Here is a 17,315-nt window from a genome sequence, read left to right on the forward strand (position 1 = left end):
CACAACATTTATCCTCACACTTACACCTGGTACGAAATAAATTCCTTCTTTGTCCTAGTTAAATCTCACCACTTAGTAGGACCCTTTCACTTACTAAAGTCTCTCCTCTTTCTGCATCCTTTGAATGTGATGATTGTGCATCCTCATCCACATGAGCAATCCTAGCTTGACCCTCAGCTCTCCTATCTATCCTTCCTTGTCATTAAGGGCATTCAAAGGCACGATGACCTTCTTCATTGCAATGGAAATAGGTACCATGGAAGCCCCCTCTTCCTTGTCCATGTCCTCTACCTCTTTCTCTCTAATTTCCAAAGTCTTGATCTCAGGAGCGATTGAAACACTCATTCTTTTGGTTCTTGCTAGTACCCACATCTTCATTTTTCTTTTCGGTTTCATTTTGACCTCCAAATGACCTACCACTACCTCTTCCTCCTTGACCATGCCCTCTTTGTCTCCCTTCAAACTTTTTATTTATCTTCTCTTCAACTCATAGGGCAAACTGGTATGCCTCTTCAACACTAGTCATTCTTACCAGACTTAATTCCTCCTGGATGCTAGGTTCCAACCCACTGATATAATGAGAAACCTTCTCCTTATTTTCTTTTGCATGCCCTGCTCTAATCATAAGTCGATAAAACTCCTCTGTATATTCCTAGATAGATTTTTCTACTTTCTTTAACCCATGCATCTTCTTAAACAAATCAAGCTCGTAATCAACAAGAATGAACTGCTTCTTCAATTTGTCCACCATGCAATCCCACCTTATGATTTTATCTTTACCTCTTCTATTTCTTTCCAATTGAACCTCTTTCCACCAGATTTTGGCATGGCCTTTTAGTTTGGCCTTTGAAAACTTAACCCTATTTGGATCCCTGATATCCTCATACTCAAAGTACTCTTCCAGTTCATTGATCCAAACAATCAACTCATCTAGTTTCAAATTTCCTGAAAATACACCCACATCAATTGTAGGTCTTTTCCCAAACTTAGTAATGGCCCTAAAAAGCCATTCCTCTACCTGATTCAAAAATTCCCCATCAAATTCCCCTTCTGGTCCAATTTCTTCTTCTTTATTGTCATCCTCACTTTCGTCACCTGCAGTAACATTTGTTCCTCTACAGAGCTCCTCCTACAATGCTTGTACTTGCCTTTGGAGGGCTCTAACCTCCTCAGGATTAATAGCTCCAACCTTTCCACCATGCTCTCTTCATGGAGGAATCTTCTTAACTCAAACCCACAACCACACAGTTCTAGTGCAAATTGCCTCACAGTTGGCGCTCTGTCTACACACTCAGGAAAACTAGCTCTGATACCACTTGATGGGGACACAACCCAAGCATAGAATGGACACAATAGGAAAGGGAAATATTTATTAACTTTGTAAATAATCTAATACATTCAGTACAGAGAAAATATACTTCGAAACATGCCCTATGGACTTACAATAGCATAAATCTGGGGATAAACTCTTCTCCTAGTACCTTCTCTCAAACTCCACTCCTAACTACTTTTATAATGCCAGAAATGTTCTTAAATAGACCCTAGAGGGTTAAGGATTAGGAGTACATTTTAGAAAGTGCTATTTGGCATCCACTGACTAAATAGAAGGCTCTAGAAGTTGCATTAGAAGTTAGCACAAAATTAGAAGAATCCAGAAACAGTAATCGATCTTCTAGGAGGCATAACTTTTGAACTGTAGCTCTGATTGATGAACTGTTTACATTTTTAGAAAGCTCCTGAAGTGCTCTATAGCCCTATGGACAAGATTTTCTTGTCTCCCATTTTTTTGGCCCTATTAGAGGTCATTTAATTCCCCTAACCTAACTTTGAAGCATTCTTAGGATGTCTTCAAAAATTGAAAAACTGTAATAACTTTCAAACTGTGGGGCCTTTTGACCTGATTCTTTTTTTGGAATGCTCTAAATTATAATAAAAATAATTTGACCAATTTACACCTTCTAGTTCACGAAAATGGTGGCTCAATTACATACTTCTATTTTTCTAGCATTTACACGTATCCCAAGGTGATTAAAAACTCTAATCTAGAACACTAATAGTGGAACTATGAGAGTTGGAACCTTTATTTGACCCAAATGGGTATCCAAAAATGAAAACACATGAAACAAAAACTAAGTCTAAGTACTTTTTTTTTGGTGACACAGGATTGCCCTTATACCTCTGGATGCTCCTACATCATTTAAGGTTGATAAATATTTTAATTATTGGATAACTAATTCACCCCCTCCTCTTAGTTATCTTGGTGGACTATTGTTTCTAACAATTGGTAGATCCATGGAAAAAATTTATCTCATGAAGAGGTATACACAAAATATCATGAAGGTTTTCCATGGACTATTTTTTCTATGGATCTCCCAAAGTTGTTAAACTTTATCTCCTTGAAGATAAAGTTTAACAACTTTGGAAGATCCATGGAAAAATATTAAAAAAGGATAGTCTAAAGTTTGATGGAACAAATTATGACATCTAGAAGGAAAAGATGAAGACACATCTATTACATATGGGTCTAGGATATTGGATATTGACAAAATTAGAAAAGACAATCATTGCTGAGAAAGATTTAGAAAATTTTACTGAGGAAGAGAGGGAATTTTCATGTGTGACATGAGAGCTAGAGAAGCACTATTGTCTACACTTCCTGAAATTGAGTACAACTAGGTAAAATCAATTAATACTTCTCATATGATTTAGAAAGCTATGGTAAATAGTTTTAAGGTGATGTAAATTCTAAGAAATTGAGGCTACAAAGATGGATTTGTGCATTTCAAGATGCTAAAATGATGGAAGATGAATCTATAAGAACACATGTAGGCATGATATCAAAAATTACTGTAGGTTTTAGATCTCAAAGATGAACCAAAGAAGATGATGAGGTGATCTAGAAGATATTGAATAGCTTAATGCCACCATTCAAGAAAGAAGTTCAAATGATACAGTTGTTAATCTCTTGTACCAAAGATTTCACAAAGGAAACATTATTTGGGAGACTTAAAGTAGTTGAGAATGAGCTCAAATAGTCCAAAGGATTAACTAGAACAAAAACATCTTTTAGTGCCCTAAATATTCAACCTAGTTTATCAAGGAGCACAAGTGCTAGAGGAGACTTTGTTAGCAGTAGTAGATCTGATGAGGATAGGAAGATAGAAGGAGTATCCCTTCTAGTAAGAAGAGAAAAGGATGGTAACAAAATCTTTAAATATTAAACTTGTAATGAATTTGATCATTAGGCATCTAAGTGTCCTAAAAGAGAGAAAAAGTATAGAAGAAATTTCAAACCTAGAAGAGATAGAGAGTGTTTGTATGCAAATGAAGAAGATGATTTTGATGAACAAGTAGTAAGTGCTAGTGATGATGAAATAGGATTTGTAGCTATAAAAGAAGAAAGTCTAGAGAAAATGGATTTGGTATCATAGGTTGAAAAGAATTCTAATTGGATAATTTCTAGTGGTTGTTCACATCATATGACTAGGGATATGAAAAAATTTGTTGACTTTAAGAGTCATGATGGAGACATTGTCAGAGTTGGAAACAATGCAATGCATCATGTTAAATGTATTAGATCTATAACTCTTGATGGTAAGAATAACACTAAGGATGTATATTTTGTTGATGGTTTGAAGCACAATCTTCTAAGTGTTGGAAAACTAGTGGATAAAGGTTATCGATTACAATTCACAGAGAAGACATGCATGATAAGAGACAAAGATGGAAAGTTAGTTGGAATAGGAACTAGATCTAGAGTTAATGTATTTCAATTGAATCCTACTAAAATGACATGTTTGGTTGCAAAGGTAGATGACAGTTGGTTATGGAATAATAAATTTTGTCATCTAAACTTTGATAGTATTGTGAAGACTAGTAGTATGTTTGCAGTTAGAGATTATCCTAAAATTGTAAAGCCTACTAATATAATTTGCAAGGAGTGTGTATTGGCACAGCATAACAGAACTTCTTTACCTAGCAAGATGTTTACTACTACAAAAAATTTGGAGATTATTTATATAGATCTTAGTGGTCCTACAAAGACTAAAGGATTCTATGGTGAAAGGTATTACATGATTTTAGTTGATGAATTTTCTAGAATGATGTGGGTTGCATTTCTTAAAGAAAAATCTAAGGCATTTGATAAGTTCAAGATATTCAAGAATAGAGTTGAGAATGAATCACTTATGAAGATTACATGTTTAAGATTAGATATAGTAGGAGAATTTACTTCAAATGAGTTTAACATGTTCTGTGAAGCTAATGGAATCAATAGATAGTTGCCAACTCCAAGAACTTCTAAACAAAATGACATGGTAGAGATAAGAAATAGGTTAGTAATAGAAGCAAAAAGAGCTATGTTAGCTAAGAATGATGTATCCAAGATGTTTTGGAGAGAAGATATGAATAGAATAGTCTACACTATGAATAGAGTGCAACTCAAGAAAGACACAAACAAGACCCCTTATGAAATATGGTTTGGTCACTCACCTATAGTTAAGTATTTAAGAATTTTTGGTAGTAAATGTTATACCAAAAGAGATGATGATATTGGTAAATTTGATGCTAGAAGTGATGAAGGTATGTTTCTTGGTTATTAATTGAAAAGTAGACCTTATAGATGTTATAATATGGGAACTAAGACTATTGTTGAGAGTGCAAATGTAAGAGTTGATAAGAAATTCAAGATACAAGAAAGAGTAGTTGATTACAATTCTGATGATGAGAATGTTATTACTAAACCAAGGAATGCTGAAGTTTTATTTGAGACTAACAATGATTTGTAGAATGAAGAAGAGAAAAGTCTTAAACAAAGTTCAAAGCCTTCAACAGAGCTAAGAGTTGAGATAATGACTCCTACTTCTAGTAAGAATACAACAAAGAATCATCCACCCAAACATATCATTGAAAGAAGAGACAAAGGTGTGATGAGAAGAAGAAGAATCAATGAAGAAATATGTTTTATATCTCAAGTTGAACCAAAGAATATGGATGAAGAATGTAAAGATGACTGTTGGAAACAAGCTATGAAAGAAGATTTGGATCAGATAGTGAAGAATGAACATGTGAATTGGTCTACAAACTAGTAGAAAAGAATGTGATAGGAACAAAAAGGGTATTCATGAACAAGATGAATGGACAAGGTTAAGTTGTAAGAAAAAAAGCAAGATTGGTATGTAAAGGTTACTCACAACAAGAAGGAATAGACTAGGACAAAACTTATGCTCCTATGGAAAGAATAAAAATAGTAGGGTTATTCTTTGCATATGTAGAACATAATAAATTGAAAGTATCTTAGATGGATGTCAAGTCAACATTTCTGAATGGAGAACTTGAAGAAGAGGTATACATAGAATATCATGAAGGTTTTCCTATAATACATGACAAGGACATAGTATGCAAATTGAAGAAAGCATTGTATGGCTTGAAGCAAGCACCCAAAACTTGGTATGCAAGGTTGGATAAGCACTTGAAAAAGCTTGGATATAGCAAAGATATGGTAGATAGTAATCTATATTGGAAAAACATAGATGATGGATTGATGATTTTGGTAATATTTATTAATGATATCATATTTAGAGAAAATTATAAAGAAAGTAACAAGTTTATAGAAGAAATGAAGAAGGAATTTGAAATTAGAATGATAGGAGAAATGAAATATTTCCTAGGATTATAGATTATGTAGGACAAAGAAGGAACATTTATTTCCTAGACTAAGTATTTGAAAGATCTATTGAAAATTTTGGTTTGGAAACATGTAAACCCATTGGAACACCTATGGTAATTAGACACATGTTATCTACAAAGGATGAGACACCTATTGTTGAGTAGAATAAGTACAAATATATGATTGAAGGATTGCATTATTTAACTCACACAAGGTCATATATATCAAATGTGGTTGGAATTGTTGTAATATTTCAAGCTAACCCTAGAGAAGCACATTATATAGTTGTCAAAAGGATATTCAAATATGTGAAAGGAACACTAGAGTTTAGATTATGGTATGACAGATCTAATGATTTAACTTTATATGCTTATATTGATGCTAATTGGGCATGAAGTATGGATGATAGAAAGAGAACTAGTGGTGGAGCCTTCTTTCTTGGAGGAATATTGGTTTCTTAGCTAACCAAGAAGTAGGACTAAACCTCACAAAGTATAACAGAAGAAGAATGTGTTGCAGTAACAAACAATTGTAATCAAGTTGTGTGGATGAAGTAGATGCTAAAGGATATAAGGATAGAATTTAGTGAGCCTATTGTCATACATTGTGACAACACAAGCATAATGAATATGTCTAAGAATCCAGTGTTACTATTCAAGACCAAGCACATTTCTATCAAATATCACTTTTTGAGAGAGAAAGTTGCAAAAAGGAAACTTAGATTGGAGTATGTAAGCACCAAAGAGAAAATTGTAGATATTTTTAGTCAGCCTCTTCCCAAAGATACTTTTTAATATTTGCAAGGTGTTCTAGGGGTTATGCCCCCTCCTACATCATAGTCGATGATGCAATAGTGCATCGGTCTAGTATAAAAAAGCACAATTATTTGTTTGGACTGAATGCTGATGCTTCCTATATGGGGGAGTATCTATGACAGACCAAGTCATCTAGGACTCTTGTTGGATGTTGTTTTTTAATAGTGTCTTCAGACACTTTAGCAAGTTAGAGACAATTGTTATAGAGATTGATGGTTGTTAAAACCTTTGACATTGATGTCAATAGGGGAGAAGTTAGAACATGAAAAATAGTTTGAGCATGGAAAAATAGTTTGACATAGAGCACATTGAGGTATATCAATGGGGAAGAATGATTGATGAAGAGGATTTGAAAAGAAAGGTTAATAATCTTTTATAGTTGGTATTTTTGGAACTAGATGTTTTCCATCTATGTTGCCATCAATTCCAAATGGGGAGATTGTTGGAAGCATGAATGTTGATGATACTTCTATGGGTGAGTATTGTAGAAATATGACTAGATCATTATCATGATGATATGTTACATTCATGACTTTGTTTTTCATTGATGTCAACATAACAGTTTTATGTGGTATCTAACAAAACAATAGTAGTAAAGAACAAGATGGTACAGATAGTAAGTTAAGAATTTTCACTAAGAAAGGTTAAAGGGAGATACTACTAAGTGTCCAATATATGTAGCTAATCTTAGAAGTATAAGATGTTAATTCTGGAAGAAGTTATGCAAGTTTTAGTGAAGGTTGTTCTAAAATAGATTTTGTAGAAGCATGTTCTAGTAAACTTGTTATATCTCTTAATAGAGTTGTAATTCTGAGAAGCCAAAGTTAAAGATGTAAAAAAGAAATTTTGTAGATGATGTAGCTATTCTTGCTCATGATAATGTTACATGTATAGAAAGTTATTCAAGTTACAAGGTGAAAGATTAATGTTATCACTAAGTATAACATGCTCTTAATGAGGTCATATAATAATTAATTAAGAAGGTGTAATAGCCAATTGAAGGAATTGTTTTATGAAATTGATCAATGATTGCAAGAAGCATGAAGAGCAGAATGTGAAAATAAGAAGAGCAAAGAAAAGGTGAAGGAAATTTCATTTTTGAGGTATTAATATGTGATGTAAAGTTTAATATTTGGATCTAAGGTTCATGGCCTAGTCTACAAGGGCTAACAGTGATTGGTCTAGTTGACAAGACATATGAAAGAAGTTAAAGTACAATATAGATAATTATTCTATAAGGAATAGTTGAGAGATCAGTTGGATAGTGAGTTCAATGGCCTTTCCCCAGAAGCTATTTGGAGAGTGGGTCCTTCTATCTTTCACAACTCCAAACAGGATTGGCATAACTCCTAATAGGATTAGAATCTCCTAACAGGGATTCAAAGTTTCCTAACAAGGACTCATACATACTAAGTGTTATAATAGACTCCTAATAGGGTCCATCCTCTAACAAGAAATATTTATATTATTACATCATCTCATGGGCGTCATTCCCACTAGGGTTTTTCCTTTGATCAAGGGTTTCCCTAGTTAACATATCTAGTGTAATTGTGTATGTGCATCTTGTAATTATTGTTTTTTACTTCGGTTGAGTGGTTAAGATTATTTAAGGTTGATAAATGTTTTAATTAATAGATAGATGATTCACCCCCTCCCACCTCTTAGTTATCTTAGGGACTATTTTTTCTAACACACCTACCCACCAAGCTTGGGGAACCAAGACCAACTAGGTAATAATCAAGCACAACCACATAAAATAATAATTTCACAATACAATAGGTTACCATAGCAACCAATATAATGGGTGAAGGTGTAACTAAAACTCTGAGGAGAGGTGAAATACATAAATCAAAAGTTTCCTTCACAAGGCATACAAAATAATTGTCAACTCTCACAAAATTTCTCCCCTTATCACCTTCAAAGTGCATAACAATGTGCTAGCACATGTAGTCCATACTACAGGAATATTCCTCTTCCTTCCAAGGAAGAGACTCTACACTCAAGGGAAAGACCCAACTAAAACTTTCACTCGAAGGCTACTTCTTCCCTCCCAAGGGTGAGTGATGCCCTTCCACACCCATAACATCATACTCTCAAAATAAAAGAGAAAGAAAATAAAAAATAGAAATTCATTCACACCCAACAATACAACATGGACAATGAACAATACACATATCCATCTGTAGCCAAATTTGCATAACTTTTATTTAGAAAAACAATATAATACATAATTCCTAAAACATGGCAAAATATCCAACCATTCTTCAAGCTATGGCAAATGAACTGATTTTAGAAGAGCTCTCTATCCTTCCTTGATCAAATCTTCAAAAATAGAAAATATCTAAAACTAGAGAGTGGGTGAATGAAAACTCTATTTTTGAATGTCCCTTTAATAAGAAACTAAACTCCTTTTTCTCCATCATGAAAGAGAAAAATCACTTTAACTCCATCTAAGTTCCCAAGTTGGGTAAGATTCTTTCCAATTTTCACAATACTTGAAAAATGGGACCTTAAAAGGGTTAAAAAAAGTGATTTAAACTAAAGTAAAGTCAAAATTAAAGCCATAACATATAGGACTAACATGTAGGTAACTTAATTTTACCAAAAGAACACCCTAGGACTTTAATAAAGCCCTCTAAAGTCACCTTAAACTTAAAATCCGAATTTAATATAATAAAAGACTTCATATGATAATTTTATGCAAGGGGATATATCTTTAAAATATCTAGTTAGTTGGAAATAATATTGGATGTCTTTTGCCAATATCTAAAACTAACTTGCAGTTTATACACATAACAATACAAGTGCCAAGTGACACTATAAAGTATACACTTAACAATAAGAGTGACAAATCTAATCTAACATCCTCATTCACATCACATTCACAAAGTAAAATACTAAAAAATGAGGCTAAGATCTCTTCATTATATGTAGCCTTGGCATTCTCAGTAGATACAAAGGTATAGTCTTGGTTCTCCATTTTACCATGGTTATATTTCTTGCACACTCAAACTACATATCAGTAGTCCAAGATATATAAATCATATGCATATATAAATTTTAAATCAATTTTTTATTTTTAATTGAATCAAAACATAAAATATATCTCAATAGAATTTCAAATAACATTTTTCCATTTCTATAATACTAGCAAAATCAACTAAGCATGATATGACTATTTGTAACATTTCATGAATTTCAAGTATACAATCCATCTAATCTTTGCATTCAAATATAATTTCATACTTCTTAATAAAATAACCTACCAAGTAAATGGATTTAAACAATCATCAAGCATCATCAATAAGTTCTAACATCATAAATAATCATCGTAAAAATAAAGCATCCTATAATATCAAATAGTTTGAAAATAATTCAAAATAGGTCCAACATATAACAAGCTCTCAAAATATAATGTATCTAAAACATAAATAAACTACTATAATGGGCTAGGTTGAGGCTTCACATCCTCCCCCTAGGCATGAAGCTCCTCCTAGAGTTCATAAAAAAGATAAGGGTACTATGATCTTATTGAACCACATTCTCTCATGAATTTGTTGATCTATTTGCTTGACACTCCATACCTTAATGAGTTTGGTTCTATAGATTCCCTTCTTAGTTGGATTCCATCTTATTCTTTCTCTCCTAATTTGGAGTAGACTGTAGGCCAATGTCTCATCATCTTTGGGTGCAAAACAAAGAGAGAGTTGTACTTTGACATATTTTTAATCATATAAAAGTATACAAGTGGCAAGGTTTCTTTTGCAAAGTAGTTTAGAATAATCATCTTATTTTCTATTAACATTACATTTTGTGGCTAAAACTTGATATAAACATTTATATACTAAAATAAACTTAACCTTAATTCAAGTTTCAACATCAAAATTATCACCCAAATAAATAACACCAAAAATAAAATAAATAAATAAATAAGAAATAGTTTCCTAACATCATCAAATGGTCACTTGAATTGATAATTATTAACACATGTGAAAAAGGTCATTGTCTCATTCTAATACTCCAAGTTCATTAATTATACTACATACATACATCCATATATAGACACAATGTATACAAAGGTCCTTCAATCATAAAGCATCTAATACTATCTTATATAGAAAATTACCATAGAAAAACATATTTTAATAAGTACTAATGAGGAGGGGTCCTAAATTCTCCCCATCTTTCCTTTGACCTCCTCCTGTGAGTCATAAAAAAAAGGCTTACTCCTCATGCTAAACCTATAATCACTTTACAAAAGTCCTCTATCTGTAATGTACTAGGTTAACCTTATCCTACACTAGTGTTATGTGGTAATTTGACCTTTACTTGCACATAGTCAAAATAGGCTAGCTATTCCTACTAAAATTTAGGAAAGGGTGAGCACATATAGCTCCACTGAAATTGACACCCCAATTCTCTACTTCTCACCTAATTCATTGGGAATCCCTTTCTGGTTTAACCATTCGCAAGTTACTTTGCCAAAATAATTTGCAAGAAAATGCCTCATAATGAAATTAAAACTAAATATAAAATAAACAAATTAGAAGTATAAAACAAAAAAAACATCAAGAGTGGCCACACTAGAGAATTTTAATCAAGAAAATAAGGCATGTCTTAGAAGTAAGATAGGACCATAATTAAGAAATATGGCTAAGTAGTCCAACATCACATTTTATATTGCTGACACAAAAGAAGGAGAAACAAAATAGGAAAAATTGCAACATGAAAGAAAAATACAATAAATCACATTGATTACATAATTTGCATCATGATCACAATGTGGCCATACTAGGATCATGAAAGGGAAGAAGGACTAGTTTTGAACCCAGTTGGGGTTTCTACTGACCATTTGAATAACATCATCATTGGTCTACATCATGTACATTTTATATATAAATATTTAAGGATTTACTACCAACTAGTTATAATATACATGATGACTATACCATATAATCTTCTATCATCATCATCTTGCTATAATTAACATATTAATACACCTATCTCACAATCCTATGTTTTACCCTAAAGACCAATACTCACCATAATATAGAAGAAGAAATTCAAGGTTACTAAATCCACTAGGTTTGACATTCTTGCTCACACATATTCCTAAATGTAAATCCTACACATAGGTTAAAGTTTTTTTTTTTTCAAAAGTTTAAACACAAAGGATTTTGCTAGGTTAATTGTTCATGTTAACTAGGTTGAATTATAACTACATTGTTAACTAAATAAATAAATAAATTCATATGTTTGCATTGAACATAATGATTGTTCACATTATTAGTCACTAGTGTAACTAGGTTCGATACCAACATTAAAATTTCCAAATCTTCAAAAGTATAATTGAATAATTGAGTTTACTTTACCTTTACGATTTAACTAACGTCTATGTTAATGCCCACATGTTAAATTCACTAGGCTTATTTATGATAATAGATTTTCCAATCTATATTTCAAACACATTATAGTAGTAAATTTTTAAGATACCACTAATTCTCGATAATTTTCTATGGTATAACTATTATATATTATATTATATAACTATTTATATAACTAAAAAAAAGTTTACTTTAAGCTTTACATGATTTTAAAAATAAAATAAAATAAAATAATAACATAAATAAAATTAAACATATAATAAAACAATCTACAATAATTAAATTATATAAAAAAGAATATGTTTTAAACAAAATAAATGATATAAAAATTAAATAAATATACTAAAGTCAACTAGATATTCATTTAGCTTACATTTTTCTTTTAGGCCACTCCGTCTTTCCTTTAAATAAGGAGAGAAAGGTGGAGGATGTTTACCTTTTTGAGAAGATACAATTAGTAAGACTTATATATGTATGTATGTATGTATTTTGTTGATCCTTAAAAGCTATTAGGAAAACATTCAAATAATTTTATTTAAAAGAAATGTTCTTAAAACAATTATTTTTAAAAATATGAACAATTTTATTTTCCAAACTATAGAACTCATCTTTTAATTATTTTTAATAATTAATTTCATGACAACCAAATATTATATAATATTTATTTGTTAAATATTAATTAATTTTTATTTTTTATTTTTTTCTATTAGCTATAGAGAGTACCAAAAACAACAACAATGTTCATTGAGACTCAGAATAGAGGCATTGCCTCAAACCAAAAAAACAGTAGCAACTATACAAATATACAAAAAATGAACAACAACGCACTAAACAATAAAGGCACTAATGCAGAATATCAGGGTAGGTATCCACCCATGCGGTCCAACCGAGTGGGCCTTCCATCCATACAATGTTCTTTCTTTCCTTGATTTGGGCTAGCATAAAGATCTCCTCTTTCCTAGAATTTTGGTTCCTTCTTATCACCTAGTTCAGTCTCCAACAAGTGTTCTCAAACATTCGCAAATCATCCAAAGTCCTACGCCATTGATAACCATACTTGAGCTCATAGAAAAAGAATGTGGCTTGACCATCTTTGAGAAACATCCTGAGCTTCTCCTTCTCCATCATCATGGTAGTTTGAATCTGCAAGAAGATTTTAAAATATGTGAGTTTACGATAACACTCAGTAAGAACTCTTGGCTTACCTTGATATTTTTCTTCATTCCTGCACTTCTAGATTTGCCAAAGAATGTTAGAAGATAGAATATTCCAAAAAAATTTAGCATCCTTAGTAATACCTTTAATATAGCCAGTAACAATCTGAATAATATTCACATTAATAGGATAAACAATACCAAAAAGTCTCCATAAATCTTTAGCAAAAAGACAATAAAAAAAATGTGTCTACTAGAATCAGGCATCTTGAAAATATTACAAATATCAAAGGACTGAATGTCTCTTTTAATCGACAGTCTATCAAGTAAAACCAACCACTTAAAACATTGTATTTTAGGTTCAACAAGGCTTTTCCAAATGTTATCCAGAAGCTTATTCCAAGTTTTAACATCAAAAGAACAATACCAAATTTTTTTGAGATGATCAAGAATACCATCATTGTGATCAATAACTCTATAGATATTCTTGGTTTTTAGCTTGTCTAAGATGATACCATCTAGCCATTTGCATTTAAGGTATCTATATGAATCCACATGGAAAATGGTATGGATATCTTTAGCAACTTGTAAAATCAAATTATAAGTCCTTTTATGAGAATCAGGTAAATTAAATCTGTACTTGAGATCCACCCAAGGAATAAGAGTGTCATGCTCAAAAATATCACCAAATTGAGTGATACCAGTCTTAGCCCATCACTTAGTAGAGCAACCCTGGTAGAGGGCAAGGGGTTTACCATTTATGCTCAGGTTACACCAAATGGACCTTTCACCATGAAGGTAATTATCATTAAAGAATTCCTTATAGTAATAAACAATCGGACATGCTCCTAGGCACGCCAAATGGATTTAAATTTGGCAGAACCTTGAACAACAACTGGGAAATTACCAAGAATCAAATCACAAAAAGGGAGATTCTTCTAAGAACTAGCTTTCTTTGGAAAACCTCTCTCAATGTTATGTTTAACAAGCACTTTCCAAGGACTGTCACCCTCCAGAGAGTGAAAGATCCATTTCACGGCAAGAACAATTCCTTGTAGTTTAAGATCTTTAAGCCCTAGCCTGATGCAGGGGCATCTCTAGAAAATCTAGGAGGGATTAAACACTCAACTAGATTACATCAAAGGAATCATACATCACAAATAAATTCATAATGAACTCTTTTACCCAAATAAATTTCTCTTGTTTTTCTACCATAATGACAGAATATAGGCAAATGTGCTAAAACATGGATTTTTTTTTTTGGAAATCTGTAAAAATTTAATTCTGTCATAAAATGAGGAATCTTAAATTCTTCCTGTAGCCAATCAGTTACTATATGATAGTGTAGATGCTCAAAAATGGTTCACATCTATGATTTAATCACTTCTTCATACTAATTTGTCCCATTTTCTCATTCTACTAACTCTGATCTTTTGCCCAGATTGACCATATTTCATCATTTGTATCCCCTTTCACATCAATTTTATGTCATTTCAAAATCATATCAAATCAACTCGAAACCATTTCATATCAACTCAGAATCACTCAAAATCAGTCCTAATCAACCCAAACATATCAAACATCTCAAATCAATCATCATTTGTCTAACTCCTAGGTATTGTTGTGGCTTTCACTACCTTGGAAACCTATCAACCTATCAATCTTATCAATCTGACCTTAGTACTGTCATGACTCTCAGTGCTAGGTCAAACTATCATTCATGTCATCCAATCTTTGACATTGTTGAGGCTTTCAATGTCGGATCATGGCATCATCAACCATTTTAATAATATTGGCAGTGTTCATCAATGTTATTATGATCAAACCTTTTCAATAAATTTCAATCCTGTAGTATTTACAATGGTGGTTAAATGTTACATATCAACCAATTCATGTCATGTGTCCTTGGCATGGTATCAATTTTGATCTACCAATCAATCTAACGATGGCTTTGGTCTACTCTATCATCATCTTATTCGATCTATATCATCATCACATTTTCATCAAAGGATATGGTCGCATTCATTTAATCAATTTGGCCAATCATCTACTAATTTTCTTTATAGGATTAAATAACCCATAATTTAATCCTATTATTCTTTCTAATTATTCTTCCTAATTATCATCCTCAATTAATTAATTTTATTAGTTAATTGGGTCATCATTCAAAAACCATGGAAATTCTTAATTTCCTAAGTTCCATTTTCCATCATTAAATCCATTTTCTACTAATCCTTATTTTGTGGAATAAAAGGATTTTTTTGAATATTCTATGAAATATTGCATCATAATGACACTTGGATATGACACCTCATGGATTCTCCTTTGAAACTTGGATGAGATTTGTCATAATCAAATATTATTATCTCTTACACATGTCCCTATTTGTCTTATTCATCATAGATTCTTGGCTTTAAGTGGGTTGAGGTGTCTTATGATGTGTCATAGATTCTCTTCCACATTAAGCCAAGTTTGACTTTCATGTGTCATAGAATCTCACAATTGGTATATTTTGTCATACGTGTGATGGATTCTCAAGGGAATCTCTTGCCACATTGCATATCTATAGGTGAAAAATCCAATGCTCTCACCCTCCATGTCAATTATAAAATGGACACCCTTTCTCTCATTTTGGATCTTAATGCTTAATTCTTGAAAATCCACATTCTTGAGTCTTTGAGTCCCCACTTCTTGGCATTTACACTTCTTGCTCTCACACTAAAATCAAACTTCTAGTATTCTCATGGCATTATCCATATAATAGGCTTTGACTTCAATATTGTGTGCACTATAGGAAAATTGGAGCTACAATCATTTGGAGAAGAAAGAAGGACATGGGAGCTACAAATGAAAAAGGGGGTTTCTATTGCTTTCTTTATAGTTTGGCTTTCATGGTAGACTAGTGGGTGCTAACATATGTTGATTGAGTTTTGTGATTTTCTCATAGTATGTTATGCATTTAACCCATTGTTTGGTCCCACATTTGGTGAACCTGACATGAACATGCATATCTAACTTGGGTTTTCTTGTTTTGTGCTTGTAGGTGCAAGGAAGGAGCTCACTTGGAAGGGTATAACAACTATATGATCTTCTCTTTTTCACACCTAGATTAATTAAGGGATCCAATAAAATGCTTTTATGCTCTTGTTTCATACATTCTATTAGCTTGTTGTCCTAGGGTGCACTCTGCTCTGTCAGGGTGCACTTAGGACCCCTAGGAGCAGTTTTAGGAGTCCAGAAGCCACCAAAACCTCTTTCTATTGTTTCTGACTTACCAACTATGATCAATTGGCCCCAAATATGTCATTGATGCAGTTTGTACTATTTGGGAATACTTTGGAGTGTAGCTTTGAAAATTTCTTTTGGGTTTTATCGAGGCACTATTTCCCCACAATTTGCACCTGACTTGCCAATTGCACCCAAAAACTACCAACTATGCCCAATTGGGCCCCAACTACATCATTGACATAGTCTACACTGTCTGGGTGCACTTGGGAGTGTTCTGAGCCATTTTGGCCTTCTGGGGAGCAATCTACTCTGTCAGAGCACACCTAGTTCATAGTAAGCACATGCATCAATCATAATCTGCATCTAAGGTTCCTATCACTCTCTAGGACATAGATTAGGTGATTTTGTGTTACTGATGGTCTATTTGCAACATGTGGTGATCATTGGATGAAGACATGATCATAAGAAACTACTAATGTGTGCTTTGCAGGATGTTATCGAAGACTTTGTGTATCTATCCAAACTATGTGTGTGGATTTCCTAGATTAGATAACATTTCATTTGGTGCTTAAAATGAACCTTTTTCTTTTTTTCCTGGCATGTCTATAGTGTTAAATCCCTAGGAGTTGCATTGGATGTATCCTCTCCCCTTTCCATTCGCGGATCTTGGGTGTAAGAGAAATCCATGTAACTTCTATAGGAGGCCTTCCTCGGACCAAGATACTCGATATTGGGTATGCCAGGGGATGACCTCAGAGCGGTAACAGGCCAAAAGCCAAGTCAACATTGTAGCCACTATATAAAATTTGATTACAGTGAAAGCTGTGTTGGTAGTATTGCTTCGTGATAGCTCTCCTCTAGTACCCTTGTGGTGTGTCAAACCCCGGTTCTCAGGGCTGGGAGACCTTCTGCGGAAGTTTATCATTTACTTTCCAAACAGAATGCCCTTACTAAAAACCATGTTTTAGTGGCCAAAATCCTTTCTATCCACTGGCTCAAGGGGTCACCCATGCCTATGAAGACATCCTACATTCTTGCAGTCCTTAGTAGAGGCAACAGTCCCTTG

This window comes from Cupressus sempervirens, chromosome 4, assembly GCF_028749045.1.
Source record: "Cupressus sempervirens isolate cs-2001-9-10 chromosome 4, ASM2874904v1, whole genome shotgun sequence".
Taxonomy (NCBI): Eukaryota; Viridiplantae; Streptophyta; class Pinopsida; order Cupressales; family Cupressaceae; genus Cupressus; species Cupressus sempervirens.